Source organism: Peromyscus eremicus, chromosome 10 (genome assembly GCF_949786415.1).
Source record: "Peromyscus eremicus chromosome 10, PerEre_H2_v1, whole genome shotgun sequence".
NCBI classification, from domain to species: domain Eukaryota; kingdom Metazoa; phylum Chordata; class Mammalia; order Rodentia; family Cricetidae; genus Peromyscus; species Peromyscus eremicus.
Window position 1 is genome coordinate 5,600,182 of NC_081426.1, and position 14,521 is coordinate 5,614,702.

The following is a 14,521-nucleotide window of genomic DNA, read 5'->3' on the forward strand; positions in this document are numbered from 1 at the left end:
ACATACATATGAGGCTGTTTAAAGTACAGTCCTATGCTACTATTTTTCACTTTAATAAATACTTAGAAATAAGTGAAAAATTAAAAGCTAGCTGCATACTCAATGTGTGTTACACACAGTAGGGAATGAACATAAAACCAGTGAAAAAGCCACAACATTGCAGCTATATGCATTAATTAAAAGAAGTTTGTTAAACTAAATTTGAAAAAAAACTTCTTTAATTGTGTTTACCCAAAAGCCTTTTCTTCCTAATTTAAATGGCATAAACATCTGGACTAAAGCAATATTAGAATCATGGCAGTAGTCAAGCAAATCTTGTGGAAAATAATGAAATTAGATCCCTGGTGTTGTGACAGAGTAAGGGCAGGATACATCAGTTCGATGTTAATAAAATTTCCATGAATGACTGAATACAATTAAGAAATTGTCAGTTGCGGCAATGAACTTTTGTAGCTCATAGATGTTTGCATCATTTGATTATGCTGGCAATTTAAAACTGTTTGTTAGTGTCTGTGTTGGGATATTAATTATGACCTTTATTACAGCCCACAATTAAACTAGTCCATATAGCAGGAAACAAACTGTGGTATGATACCAAAGGGCTGAACTATTTAGAGAGGGGTCTGAGGGGGTGGAGGCTACCAGGACCCTTTCAAAGTAGAAATGACTTTTAAAAGATGAATTGTTGGGCAACAACAGGGATGAGTAAGCCCTTTAATACAAGAATTCCTTTTTAATAGTGTTTTAACAGTTTTAATTGCTAACAACATCTGTAAAATTGGAAAAAAAAACGTTTTTAACTGTGACTCTAAGATAAGCTTTCCCTGTTCAGGAAGAGAAAACAATTATTCATTGGTTAATTAGCTGTAAACAACTTTTAAAAGACACATCCATTATATATGTAATTATTTGAAAAAAGGCTTTAATGTTATTTGTACTAATGCATAATTATTAGTGCTTGCTGAGAGGATTAACAGGACTCAGATGACCACCATTATTGAGGAGGAGCACAGTGAAGGAATGAGATTAGCATCAGAAGGAATGTGTGATGATGGATGGGATAACAGGTTTCCTTTTTTTCCTCTCTTACTCTTTGGGAGAGTTCGTGTGGAGTCACATTCCATTTGCAGGAAGGCCGTCTTCCATGTGGCAGTCTCTTGTCTATACTGTTATGACACAAAAAGAAAACACCTCAGTAGACAAGTGTATATTCCTAATAGTCACACTGCTGCTAAAATTTACTTATTCACTTTTACCTCAGAGTGCCTTATTTTTTCTCAAATCAACAGTAAATTATAGTTTAAGCAAATGGCTATTTGAAAACTGAAGTTGTTACTGATAAGACTGTGAGCCATTTAGTCTCATTTGTGTTCACAGCAGCCTTTCTGTTGTCTCTTAGGTCAGCATATTTAACTTAGTTGATGTTTTCCAGTCATGGGAGAGATCAAGTGCAACGAAGACAAACCCAGTTGGGCCTGGAGCTTGTCATTTTAGCTGAGGGACTTCAGCTGACTTTCCTCTGGGGTTCAGTGATTTGCACTGAAACAGAACAATGTGGACGTTTAAAACTCAGATAGTTTGGGTACTGGCTCCCTGTCTTCACCCTGTATGTATTTAGCTCCTTTCCCTATTGCTTTTGGTTACCTCATGTTGGTTACAATGATCTCTGTCTTATGCTGCAATGGTATTGAGAAAGGTTATTGTAGAGCGGGAGGGGGGGAGGGGGGGCAAACCCAGGGCTTTTTGCTACTATGTATTATAATATTATAATGACCTCATCTTAGACGGTCAAAAGGTTATTGTAGACTTTCTGCCTTCAGAAGTCTGGGTTGATTCCACCAAGAGTCTCTCCTGTAGAAAGAACTGCAGTGCCAGGCTCTGTTTTTCGCGTCTGCACACCCAAGTTCCCCAGGCTGCAGCTAAAATTTCAGTGGTGGTGACTCATCTTGTGTATCTCTCCTCAAGCTACATATTTGCAGTGGGAAGGCCACTGTGATAAGAGACTTTGCTGGGAGCACCGTTCAGTAAGAAAAGCCCTTGCGTATTCTCAGCAGTGCAGCCTTTGAAGTCCTTGGTCAAGGTTTCAACTCCACACAGAGGAGGTGACTTGTTGTGAGTCACTCCAGTATTGAAGAACTGTAGTTTACTGAGCTTATAATTTCCATAGCATTTGGTATGAGTGAAGATTTTTGTCTTGAGTGGTGGCTGCTTGGGCTGCCACACTGGCTGAAGGAGCTGGGCATCAAGAGACCTACATGTGGCATTACTTGAGTCGACTTGAACACTGGGCAGTGTACTGGATTATCAAGCTCTTTACTGTCCATTGCTCTCCCACACCATGTCTTCCTGAACCCTAAACACTGAAGAGATGTTATCAGGTACTCACCTGCACAACACATTCATGTCTTGAATATTTTCCAGTTTAAATACAGCCATGGCCTTTAGCACAAATGTGATGAGAGATGGATGCTGCAGCCTGTTATTTTCTTTAGATGAAGGGAAATTATTACATTTTCAGGGATTTGTGACTCTAAGCAGGGATGATTACTTGGAACATTGGGGTTTTGCAAACGGGAAGCCTTGTTGCTCAATTTACTAATTTATTTTGTGATCTGTGACTAAACTGAGTAAAAATGCAAATAGTACAAGGCCCTTTCTGTTTTATGACCGGATCAGTTTACTGATAGGAGGATCAGAGTCACTAAACACGAAGATGCTCATGATTCCTAAGTAGTCTGCTTTAAAAGCAGCTAAAGTGAAGACTCTGGGAAGATTGCTGTGGTTCACACAGGGAGGTTTAAATGAGATCTAGTTATTTATTTTAGGTTTAAAATGGAGAGTCTCCAGCTCAGTTTTATTGGCCATTGTGACAGTACAAACAGGTCTGCTCCCCATCATCTTTGACAATAAACTGTGTGGCTGGGAGGTGGCAAATTCACCCCAAAAGGAAAGCATTTGGCAAATGCTGAGCAAACGCTGCTGTAGCTTTTAGACGGACTCTGTTAAATCCTTTGTCAACCACTAGCTCCTCAACTGAAAATCATATGTTGATGCCTTTTCTTCTTTTGCTTTTAGTAAGGATCCGATCAGTGTCTTTCAGTATTGGTGATTTAAAATCATTCATGAAAATGCCTTTCTTTCATATGTATATACAAGTACATTCAAAGAAGTTAGGTCATCAAGAGGACACCAACCAGGAAGGGATATTTACTGAGGTACAGTGTGTTGCTATGTATGTTTAGAAATACTGGGGATGTATGTCAAATAAAATCCCTCTGTGCTTTAATTGGTCTTTACCATGTGATTTCTTCTGAAATGTGGTAGAGGAAGTATGAAATTCTCAGTGACCTTGTATAGACTGAAATACCTTAATGCTGAAAGGACAGGAGCCATGTTTCCAAATGGGAAACTTGATTCCCAAAGGCACAAAGGCCTGGATTTATCATCTTAACCCTTCATGATGTGAAAAGATCTGATTGGTGTAACAGTTGATGTGTGTAGCATTGTGTCTTCCAATGTCTGATCTTTAAAATTATTGACTCAGACTAAGTGGTGCAGCTTATTTGTGCAATAGGTCAAAAGTCAAAGGCTGAGTGGTATGATGCTTACACAGGCAGGCCCACAATTCCTTACCCAAAACCCCTGGGGCAGATGTGTCTGTGCATTCAAGAAATTTCTTTTAGAAAGGTAATATGGTACACATACTACAGATTATGCAATATTCCAGCTGGGTCTGGGGCAGCACCCTATAATCAAACACATTCATGTTTCTGCATTGAAATGTATGAATATTCACACTGAGTGGGATAAATAAAGATTCAAAATAATCTTCTTGAAATTAGTTCAGGTCTGGTTTTGCTGCCACATGAGTTATGAAAAGCCTTTTAAAGCTTTTTGTTTTTAGAGTTGCAGATGGAAGATTGTGGGCCAGTATTTCTATACTTGCTGACCCCTTGCAGTTACCTTTGCTGACATAGTTTCTAAGTTGTATTTCATTTGGACCAAAATGGGTTTCTGTAATCAAACAAACAAGTAAGTATAAATAACTTGCTGATAAACCCTTTCTTGTTTCACAGAGCTGGGGATCAAACACAGGGGCTCAAACATGCTAGTCAAGGGCTCTGCTAATGAAACACACTCCCAGCCTCAGGTTTTGGTTTTGTTTCTGTAAAAAGTCAAGAAATATTTATTGGTTAAAAAATATGAGCAAAACTTGGTGCAGGGTGCCTGGAAGTGTGCTGGAGTAATAATATAGTCTATTTTCTGGTAGAATAGAGAGTGCAATCATGCATATGAGGCATATGAGACTCTTTGCTGGTCCTTTTCTTCCCAACATACTTTCTCTTCTTCCTGTCTCTTTCTTTCTCTCTCTGTTCCCCCCCACACAGAGAGAGATATGTGCACATACGCACACTACATACTTATAGAATACCCAAACCATATAATAGTTATTAAATTAAATAGTTATTGGAACTAAATTAAGTGTTCCAAATAATACATGTTCTCCATCAGCAGTGGCATGTAGGTTTCAAATCACCTGCTGAGTCCTACTGATTGGCAATAGATGCTTCTGGTGCTATAATAAGGCTCCTGAGATAAGTATGAACTTAGCTGTAAGAGTCTCCTTATTGATCACCAACATACAACATGGTAGTCGGGGTGGAGCAACATGGTAGTCGGGGTGGAGCCAATGGGCATGCTGTGTATTTACTATTCTTATAGACTTAGCCAGCTAGTGAATGAAGTTGTCTTGATGGTGTCATATAGTTATGATTACTATTATGATTATTATTACTTAATTTAGTTCATGTCTTTTTAAAATATAATGCCATGGAAGTTATTTTGGAAGTATGACTGATGGCTGTAATTTAAAGAACCTCTTAATAAATATGACCCATGTTCTTTTCAGTGCAAAATTTCAGTGGTATAATTTAAGTGATGCTGCCCCAAAGCATCCATGAAGTTAACTAGATTATAGTCACACTGATTAGTATTTGGGGGTTTCTTCAGCATAATTCTTCTTTTTTTCTATTTTCTTATGTTTTTGTTTGAGTTATAAAATTGCACTGATGCTAAGTAAATGTGAACAATAACAACTGTTGTTGCTCTTTGTATTACCTTCTGCTTTTGTTTCGTCCTCTAGTCCCTGTTGTTTGGGGGCCCTGTTCACACATGTGTGTTAGAACAGGAAGGACTCAGGACTGTGCTGTTCATGTGGTTTGGTTTTGTTTTAGGAAAACCTGTAGGACTCTTGTCCCACCGTGTGAGTTCTGGGTATTGACATGAAGTCATCAGCTTGGTTACGAGTGCGTTCACACACTGACTCATTTCACTGGCTCTTGCTTGATTTCTTAGTCTACTTTCTGAAATGTTCAATTACAGTGAACACAGGATGTTGGGAAAGACCACACTCCAATACTGTTGTTATGAGATGGGGCTAGCGAGATGGCTCAGCTGATAAAGGCTAGGCTCATCATCCAACATCAGCAGTTGCTATGAGTAGTGTGCATGTTTAGATGTGGCAAGTGTTCATTAATATCAGAAATATAACTCTCCACATAGCTTTCCTCTGTCTCCCTCCCTCCAGCATTCTCATACGTGCCGCTTTCTTTTTCCTTGGGAGTTTGACCTCTTTCCATAAGAATTAAGCTTTGCCACAATCTTTTTTCCATTCTACCTGCAATCTATAGAGATTTTATTTGAGACTTTTTTCCCCCTTTAAACTGCATTCTCAAATTTGAGAGCAAGAAATTCTTCTGGTTTTGTGGATTCTCAGGTTCATAGTAACATTTTTGGTGATGCAATTTTCTAACATTAACAAATACTGAGCTGAATATTTTAAATGAATTCTGAAAAGTTCAGAGTTCCCTGCTGCTTGTGTGAAAGGTTAGGCCATCACATTTAAAATAAGACAAAATAGAATAATAGAGGAGCCACAGGCATCTTTTATTTCTCTATCTTGGAGAAGCAGCAGCAGGGATCAAACGGCTTAACTATAACAGTGCCCTCCTGACCTGCCAAGTGTACCTCCTTGGGCACAAGAATGGACAATCCAAGGGACCTGAAAAACTGTGTTCATCCAAATTCTTTGAACATCAAACTGGGCAATCATAACTCAGGGGAAGCTGATTCGTTGCTGGCCACAAAAATGGCAATGTAGGCAACCAAATGAAATGGATTATAAAATTTGATTGGTATAAGAAATCAAAGTTAAAATGTCCCCTAGCGCATTTAATACTGATTTGGGAAATAGTGATTAAACAGTGTAGAAATATAATTAACTATTGCCAAAAAGTAGAATATTGACTTATATTCAGAGGAGTTTTTTTCCTCCTTTTTTTTTTATTAAGAGATTTTCTATTCATTTTACATATCAACCACAGATTCCCCTGTCCTCCCTCCTCCCACCCCCAAGCCTTCCTCTCAACCCAACCCCTGCAGAGGAGTTTTACGATGAAATAAAGCTATTATTTTTATACAACTATCAATTAACAGTTGAACTTTATAATCATCATAACTACATTGATTTTTAGCTTATTAAGTATATACTTTAAATTTAAACTGACTTTATGACACTGTAGGTACATATAAAGAAAAAAATCCAAATAACTGTTTCATATGTTAGAAATAATGAGTAAAGCCAAGTGATCACATCTTACGGGTTAAGATGTGCTTCATTGGAAGAGCATCTAATATATGTAAAGGCCTCAGGTTCAATCCCTGTGTTTTATGCACAAAAACTGGGTTTTCTAGTCAGATATTATAGCAAAGGCAAAAGTGTATCTTGATACCTTTTCCAGTTTTGAGTTTTTTGGATCATATCAGAAATCTGAAAATCCATAGAACAGACTGCTTCTGTAAGGGACTCATGAGGATTAAGCATGGCATTTAGGAATAAATCAAGTAAAACAAAAAAAATTAGATTTAAACATTTACTTGGTTTAAGGCATATTCATTTTTTAGACCCTTACACTACCTCAAAGCAAGCTCACTCGTTTTTAAATGCATATAATTTGACTGAAGAATGTACTCTGTTCTGTTAATGTATGTTTTCATGTTTTGTCATTGTATTGAGGGATATATGTATGCTGGCTGATTTAGGTGAGTTTGATGGTGATAATAATGACATCTTCACTACTTTTGTTTAGAGCTGTCAAATCAGAATCCTCTTTGCATGGACTTACATCTGAATATGTCAGTGGCCTGCAGTAGCCTCATGTGTGTATCACCATCTAGAGTGCCTATGCTAGTTCTCTCCATCTATCTGTGTGCTCCAACCACAGGGATTGTGATTGGTCAAAGACCCCAAAGGCTGTGTGTGAACTTTCCTTGGGAATTTGTCTCAATGCCATGCCTCCCATATGATGCAGCTAGTCACTGGGCTTAGGCACTATAAGTCTCAACTGTTTGCTGGGACACAGTGGACTCCTTTATGCTGGCAGAGTGCTCTCTAGTTCAGGGACCCCCAAAGCCTCCACGCATCCTCTTCCCTCTGGGGAAGCTGTGCTGTGGTCTGAGGACTACCGCTCTGTTGGCATCACTTCTCATTTGACCCAGACTAACACTGTACTTTTTGTTATTATTTTTCTTTCTAGTACTTACTCATTTTTGTCAAGTATGACAGATTGTAAGTTATGAGGCTCTCCATAAAGTGTTTAATGAATTCATAAATAAATGGAAGGCTTTTGAAACTGAGCATGACTTGTAGATGAAATTCAATGATGATGTATAATGCCAATGACCATGACTGGCTAGAGAAAAAGGTATATAAACTAGATGCTTTCCCTCAAGAAGCTTAATGTCTCAGCTGACTAAAAAATAAAACTAAGAGCAAATAACCAATACCAGTGTGTGAAATGGCTGGACACGATGAGGGAGAAGCTACTCACAGGTGGGCAGGTGGCGTCATACATGCAGATGTATGGCATGGTTAGGTTTCACGATTTTATTCTTGCTTGACTTTAAGTGGTTGTAGTCTTCTGGTCAGCAGTGTGGTCTGAATGGACCCTGATTCCATTGGCTATCTGTCTTTGATATTCGAAGTCTTACCTGCTGGTCAGCATTTAGTAATTACTTTTTAAAATTTACAACACACTTTATTATGGCATTTTCCAAAATGATGGATTGAAATAAGATGACTTTTATTTAATGATATGTTATTGGGCTAGAGACTCACAGCCTGGGCTATGAAGCAAAAATATAAAATTCCAATCGTCTGTGCCACACCCACATCAACTAAGCAAGATTTCAGGGGCTTAGGTCCAGGTACTGAGAGTTTTAGAGCTCTCTGCAGCTGATTCCAACTTGCGTCAGGTTTGAGAAGCCATTGGCCAGGCTAGGAAGGCACATGGGTTTGGAGCCACTACTGACAGCCCCAGTAGGGTCTGTAGGTTCCCTGCAGGTTTGTACCTGACCTGTTTCCTAAACTGATTGCAAGCCAATAACAGTAGAATACACACACACACACACACACACACACACACACACACACACACACACACACATATATAACTTGTAGCCAGTTTTATTTAACAAAGACATTAGCTTACTAGAATATGCTGAATTCAAACTAGGAACAGATGCAGTTGATTTGGCCTGAAGTTCATTACTTCATTATAAGCACTGTTTATAAACATCCAAATAGGTATTTCCCAGAATTATGCACAAAAACTGGGTTTTCTATTCAGATATTATATATGTGAACCCACAGGGCAGGCATGCATATAACAAATATGTTCATGTGTGTATTTTTGTACATATCTGTTTCTTTTCCTTGAATCTGGACGTGTGTGTATGTACACACACACTCATTTCTTTTCCTTGAATCTGGACACTTATGAATATATGTACGTATGGGTTTCTTTTCTTTGATTCTGGACACGTGTGTGTGTGTGTGTGTGTGTGTGTGTGTGTGTGTGTGTGTGTGTGTTTCTTTTTCATGAGTCAGGACAAGTGCTTGTGTGCATGTATGCATGTGTGTGTGTACACATGTGTTTCTTTTCCTTAAGTTTGGAAGAATTATCAGTCTATATTGTAGGTTGGTGTTAGAAGATCCAAAATTGAGGGAAGAATTTGAACTTCCTCTCCTGTTCTGCTTGAACATGCTGTCATTTTATTGTGTAGACAGCTGAAAATACAAAATCAGGTAAGACTGATTTTTGCTCTCTACACCACCCACATTTTTCAGTGTGCAAAATCTTGGAATAAATATCCATAAGTGAGAAAGTTTAAGTGCCTACCCTGACAGTTGCAAATAATTTTATACAACAGTCAGACAGACAAATTGTGCTGATTGTCTGTATTTCTTTAAAAAGAGAGAGAGTGAGGGAGAGAGCAAGAGAGGAAGTCTGGCTGGGAGACGAGAGTAAATCACAAAAGTGATCTCAAGTGAACAGAGATAGATTTCTGGAATACGGTGTGCAATGAAACCACTGACCTCTTATACACGGGTTCATGTCTTTTTCTACAGAAACAGATGGGTAATAGCATAATGCTGAAATCATGCTCGACATAATATGGACCTAGTGATTGCAGACCTGATTGCTTGCCATATGGTTGCTGAAGGGTTGAAGAGAAAATGGGATGATATGCAAACCCTTAAAAGCAACATTTTTATTGAATGGCCATTACATTAAAATCCAAACTCTGCAAATGAAGGCAAGAACTGTGGTGAATAATGATGACATAACAGAGCAATAAAGGCAGCGGTGGAGTTGGATGCATTTGTTTTTGATATGCAAACTAAGAGCAGACTACTTATTTTTGTCACGTTGGTATTATTATGAGCACGAGGGGGTAAGGAGGTGGGACAGAAATGCCAGCAGGGTAGAAGTATGGTGTGGGCGGCTGCTGGATTCACTAGATCAGCTAGAGGAGGCAATAATGATTTTACTCAGAGGCTACCTGCAGAACATGACTAACCTTCCTGAAGTTGGATGTCTCAGCAAGAAGCTGCTAGCAAAAATTTGCTTGAGAGTTCAGTGTGACACAGGAAAACCAAGGAGCGTGTTTGCGCTTTGCCTTCCGTTTCTTTATACAAGCTTTTTTGCGCTCTGTCAGGAAACAGGTGTGTGGGATAAGGTGGATGTCATTTCCCAGAGCGCATTGCAGTTCAGTTGAGCAACTGTGTTGGTTTTTTTTGCTCAGAGTTTTGTTTTCGGCATGTTATGAGGGAAGAGATAGGATTTTTTTCTTTTAAATATATTTATTAGCTTGCTTCAAATTTGTATACACTTCATTTGCTGTCTCTTTAATGAATATCTTTCAATCGTGCAAAATCGTAAGAATTTGTGCCCAGAAATGGAACTCAAATACATTAAGCTAAACCTACTCAGAGTGTGTGGAGGGTAATGAGGTGAGAGGCAAAAATCCAGTGCTTCAGTGAGAAATCTGAAGCATCTAATTTTATTTTAGCATGTAAGAGCTACTGATTAAGATCAAATATTCAAACTTAATATGTATTACGATCCCAACAAACCTAGGGGGACCTGGGGAATTTATATTCCCTTGTGCCTTTCCATGAAGGTTCATTCTTCAAGGCCCATTTTTTTTTTAAATAAAATCCCACAAAATGTGCTTTACTGTAAATCCATATCCTCATTAGATGCTGTTATTCTCTTTAGATTTCTAGGTGTTATGCAGTAAGATGAGCAATGTCTGTGTTGTGTCTATTTTTTTTTATGTCCTACTTCTCCTCAGCAAATCTATTGCCTTGATTCATATTTCCAGAAGCAGAGACACTCCCCGAGAGCTTTAAATAGGGATCAAGTTCCTGCTGGCAAGGGTGTGGGCCTCTTATAAACACTGTAGCTGCCCATTGTTAATAGAAGTTCACATGGAGGAAAATCTTGGCTCTGGCTAATGTGAGACCTGTGAGGTACATTTCATTTATCTTTATGTTTGTCCTTAATTGTTAAAGATACCTCAGAATTAAGTAAGTTGGAAGTCCATCCACCCTCAGGCTGTGTTACTAATAGCTTAATTCCGGGCTTCTAAAACTAGAGGTCCAGTTAATGCACAAATCATTCTTCCCACCCAATCCCAGGTTTTTTATTCAAGTTAATCTCAGTGGTAGTATAATTTACATTCCTGATAATTTTTTAGTTAATGTTGTTTCTGATGCTTTCTGAGATCATCCTTTGGGAATCATTGGTGATTTCTTTAGAGCCCAGTGCTGAAACAGAAAGCTTAGAACTATTAACTACCATAGATTTGAGCCTAAAATGTGTATTGAGTGCATTTTCAAATTATCAATGTTGCTTAAGTGTGGCTTCAACACCATAGACAGTAGATGCGGTCATGTTAAACTTTGTCCACAGTAGGGACACAGGTGGACATGGAGGTGGGTGCTCACATCTCTCCTGAGAGAAACTTTGCTAGTGGAGGAGGAAGTGGACATTCACACCCTCTGATTAGAAAAACATTTCAGGTTCTGTTAAAAGCAATAAATAAGATCTATGTCCTATGCAAACATGCTTCAGTTTGGAAGCAAGACCTGTGTGACTCTGAAGTCTCATTTGCTTTGCTCGGAGAATAAAAATGTCTACAGTGGTGTTCAAAGACCTCTTGTCCACTTTAAGGAAGCCCAGCATTGTGAGGCATTTTATCAACTTCAGTGCCCTTATTCCTTCCGCAGCCTAAAGACACAGGACAAGTGTAGTGTAGTATTTAAGACAGCTTATGCGTAGCCAGAGTTCTCTTTCCTTCCCAGTGATGAGAAACATTTTCTTTTTGCCTAGAAAGCTAATTTTTATACAGCTTGACTAGTGGCATATCATCTATGTGGCAGAAATAAGTTTCGCATAACTTTTAAGCACCCAGGCTGACCTATTTAACAGCCAGCCAGTGCTACATAATGTATTTAGGTCAAGTCCTTTGTCTAAGCCCCTCGTCACTCTTGTACTAGTCTTGCTATCTGTGAAAACCTCTGGTACATCATAGGTACAGATACAGGCCAAGGCATGTTGCCTGATATCAGAATGTAATAAATCCCTATATAACGTAATTATCATGCCTCCGATTGTAACTCCAAGTTAAAAAGGTACCTCAGCTTTTAGCGAAATACCTGCCTCACTGATTTTACTTTGAGGAATTCGCAGTGGTAGTATAAGCAGACACTATGACTGAGAAGCTGAAAAGAATCTGTGAGATAAAATGCTTCCAAATGCCTTTACTATTTGGAACACTTTCCCTTAAAGCTTTAAGAAAATGGTGGTCGGCTATCGCTTTGGGATAACTTTTTACTTAGGAAGTTGAATGATTAGGTTTTGACACCTGTCTGAACCATTAGATTATTTTTTCTTTTCCTAGCAGACTTCTTAGAGAGAGAGACCTGAATACAGACTATATCATTGTTCTAACCTGTTTGAAATGAACCACTAAGAAGGCTCAGAATGACTCATTGCCTCTGAGATTCTTAAATTATGAACGTGAATTTGTTACAAGATTTAAAATTGTTTAAAAAATGCATTTAACAATTTACCAAATGTACTTTATCCTTAAATGAGAACACTTTTTTTTTGTTTTTTGTTTTTTGGTTTTTCGTTTTTGTTTTTGTTTTTGTTTTTTTGCTTTTCTAAGAATTGGTACTAATAATATCCCTCTTTTTTATTTTTGCACTCATAACCATATTCCCTTCTCCAAGATCCTAAAACAACTTCCTAAGCTTTAGGTCAACTTGTATTTGGGAGGGATGAGGAAAATGTTTCAAACATAATTCACTAGCTTTGATATGTAATACACTATGATTCCCATTTTATAGCTTACAAAACTAAGATCTTCTTCCTAGAACATAAATCTACAAAATTCTCTGGGTGAGAAATCAGTTCTCCTGCCTCCCAGCAGGGGTGCCTTGGCTGCTGCACTAGGCTGTAAAATCAGTGGATCTCAACCTGGCTGTGCATTACAGCCACCTGGGGAGCTCTTGAAAAAATACTAGTGCCTGGGCCCCACCCCAGACCATTAATCCAGGATCTCTGGGGATGAGTCCTGGACAAGGATGGCTTCCTGAAAAGCTCTCCAACTGATTCTAATTGTGAAGCCTGGGCTGAGAAGCACTATTTTAAATTAAACAACATCCACATTCATCCCAATTCTAAAGGAATAGGTTTTCCAGCACACACTGTGCTAGCCACAAATTGCCAAATGGAAAGTAAGTGCATCCGTGTTATAAAATTACTGTTGGAACTCTCTTACATAGAGAATGAACACTTGGCTGAGGTCTAAGAGAGGGAGCTCTGACCCTGGATGGATGTGATAGCAAAGACTAGCCCAGTGTCTCCCCTCTGTCCATGGCAAGGCATATTGAGAACAAATGTGCAAAGCTCTGGAGCTGTCCACCCACTCTGTTCCTCCAGCCTCAGAGAAATGGGTATGAGAATTCAATTGAAAATATAACATGTCTGATACTTGGGAGGCCTGATGTGATTAAATGCCACAGTTCTTGCTTTAGGCCAGAGAGCAAAGCAGCCAATTCTTTAGTCAAAGCTCTTATTTATATCTATGAAAAGTACAGATTAAAATTAGTGGTATATTGGGCATCTTAAAATCAAGTGTGAGTGGCCTTTTAGCTACTTGCTACTGGAGTGTGTGTTCTTTGCTAGCAGAGTTTAAGGGATACATTCCTCTGCCTCACTTTCTTATTGCTATTTTCTTCTAGATGATTCTGATGCTAACACAGCCAACTAGATTGCTACAGTTCATGCAACCTTTTTGGTAATGGGCCACCGTGCAAGAGCTTGCCTCCAGAACAGAGGCTGCAACCAGTGGCTGAGCAGCCTCGTGTGAGGAGTGGAGTGTGCCTCACACATTCCCTCATCTGCCCCTGGCTTTATAAAGCAAAAGGTCTACACTTGGATTTCCCCATCTGACGGACTGAATGTATAGAGTTACTCCCTATATTTTTTCTGTGTGATTGTTTTATTTTAGTTATTTGAAAATGTGTTTTATCAGTTATAACTGCTAACAATTTATTGTTTGCATATTTTGCTTAACTTGGTAGTTTATTAACTTTTCTTTTTCTTGATCTTGTTCCATTATTAGTATTTTTGTTTCATTTTGTGTGTGTGTCTCTCTATATGTGTGCATGTGTGCATATGTGTATGTGTATTTATGTGCACTCATGTTGTTGATTGGTAATTTTTCCTGAGGTACCGGAGAACTGACCTTGAGCCTCATGTGTATTAGGCAAGTGCCTACCACTGAGCCCCATAAAATTTTTAATTTTAAGAAAATGCCTGCATATTTTTCTTAAAAATATTTACCTTTTTATAATCACAAGATTTCTACAAATAGGGCTCCCCTTAATCATTTAGATAAGTTTCCATAGTATTCTCTTTTATACTCTTTGTCTTCTCTCTCTTTGGTGTGTGTGTGTGTGTGTGTGTGTGTGTGTGTGTGTGTGTGTGTGTGTTGTATTGATGGAGATGAACCCTGACCTGGTACTTGCTAAGCACACACTTTACTACCAAGCTACATATATCTTCATTCCCTCTATCATCTTTAAATGAAATAGGTAAAATAT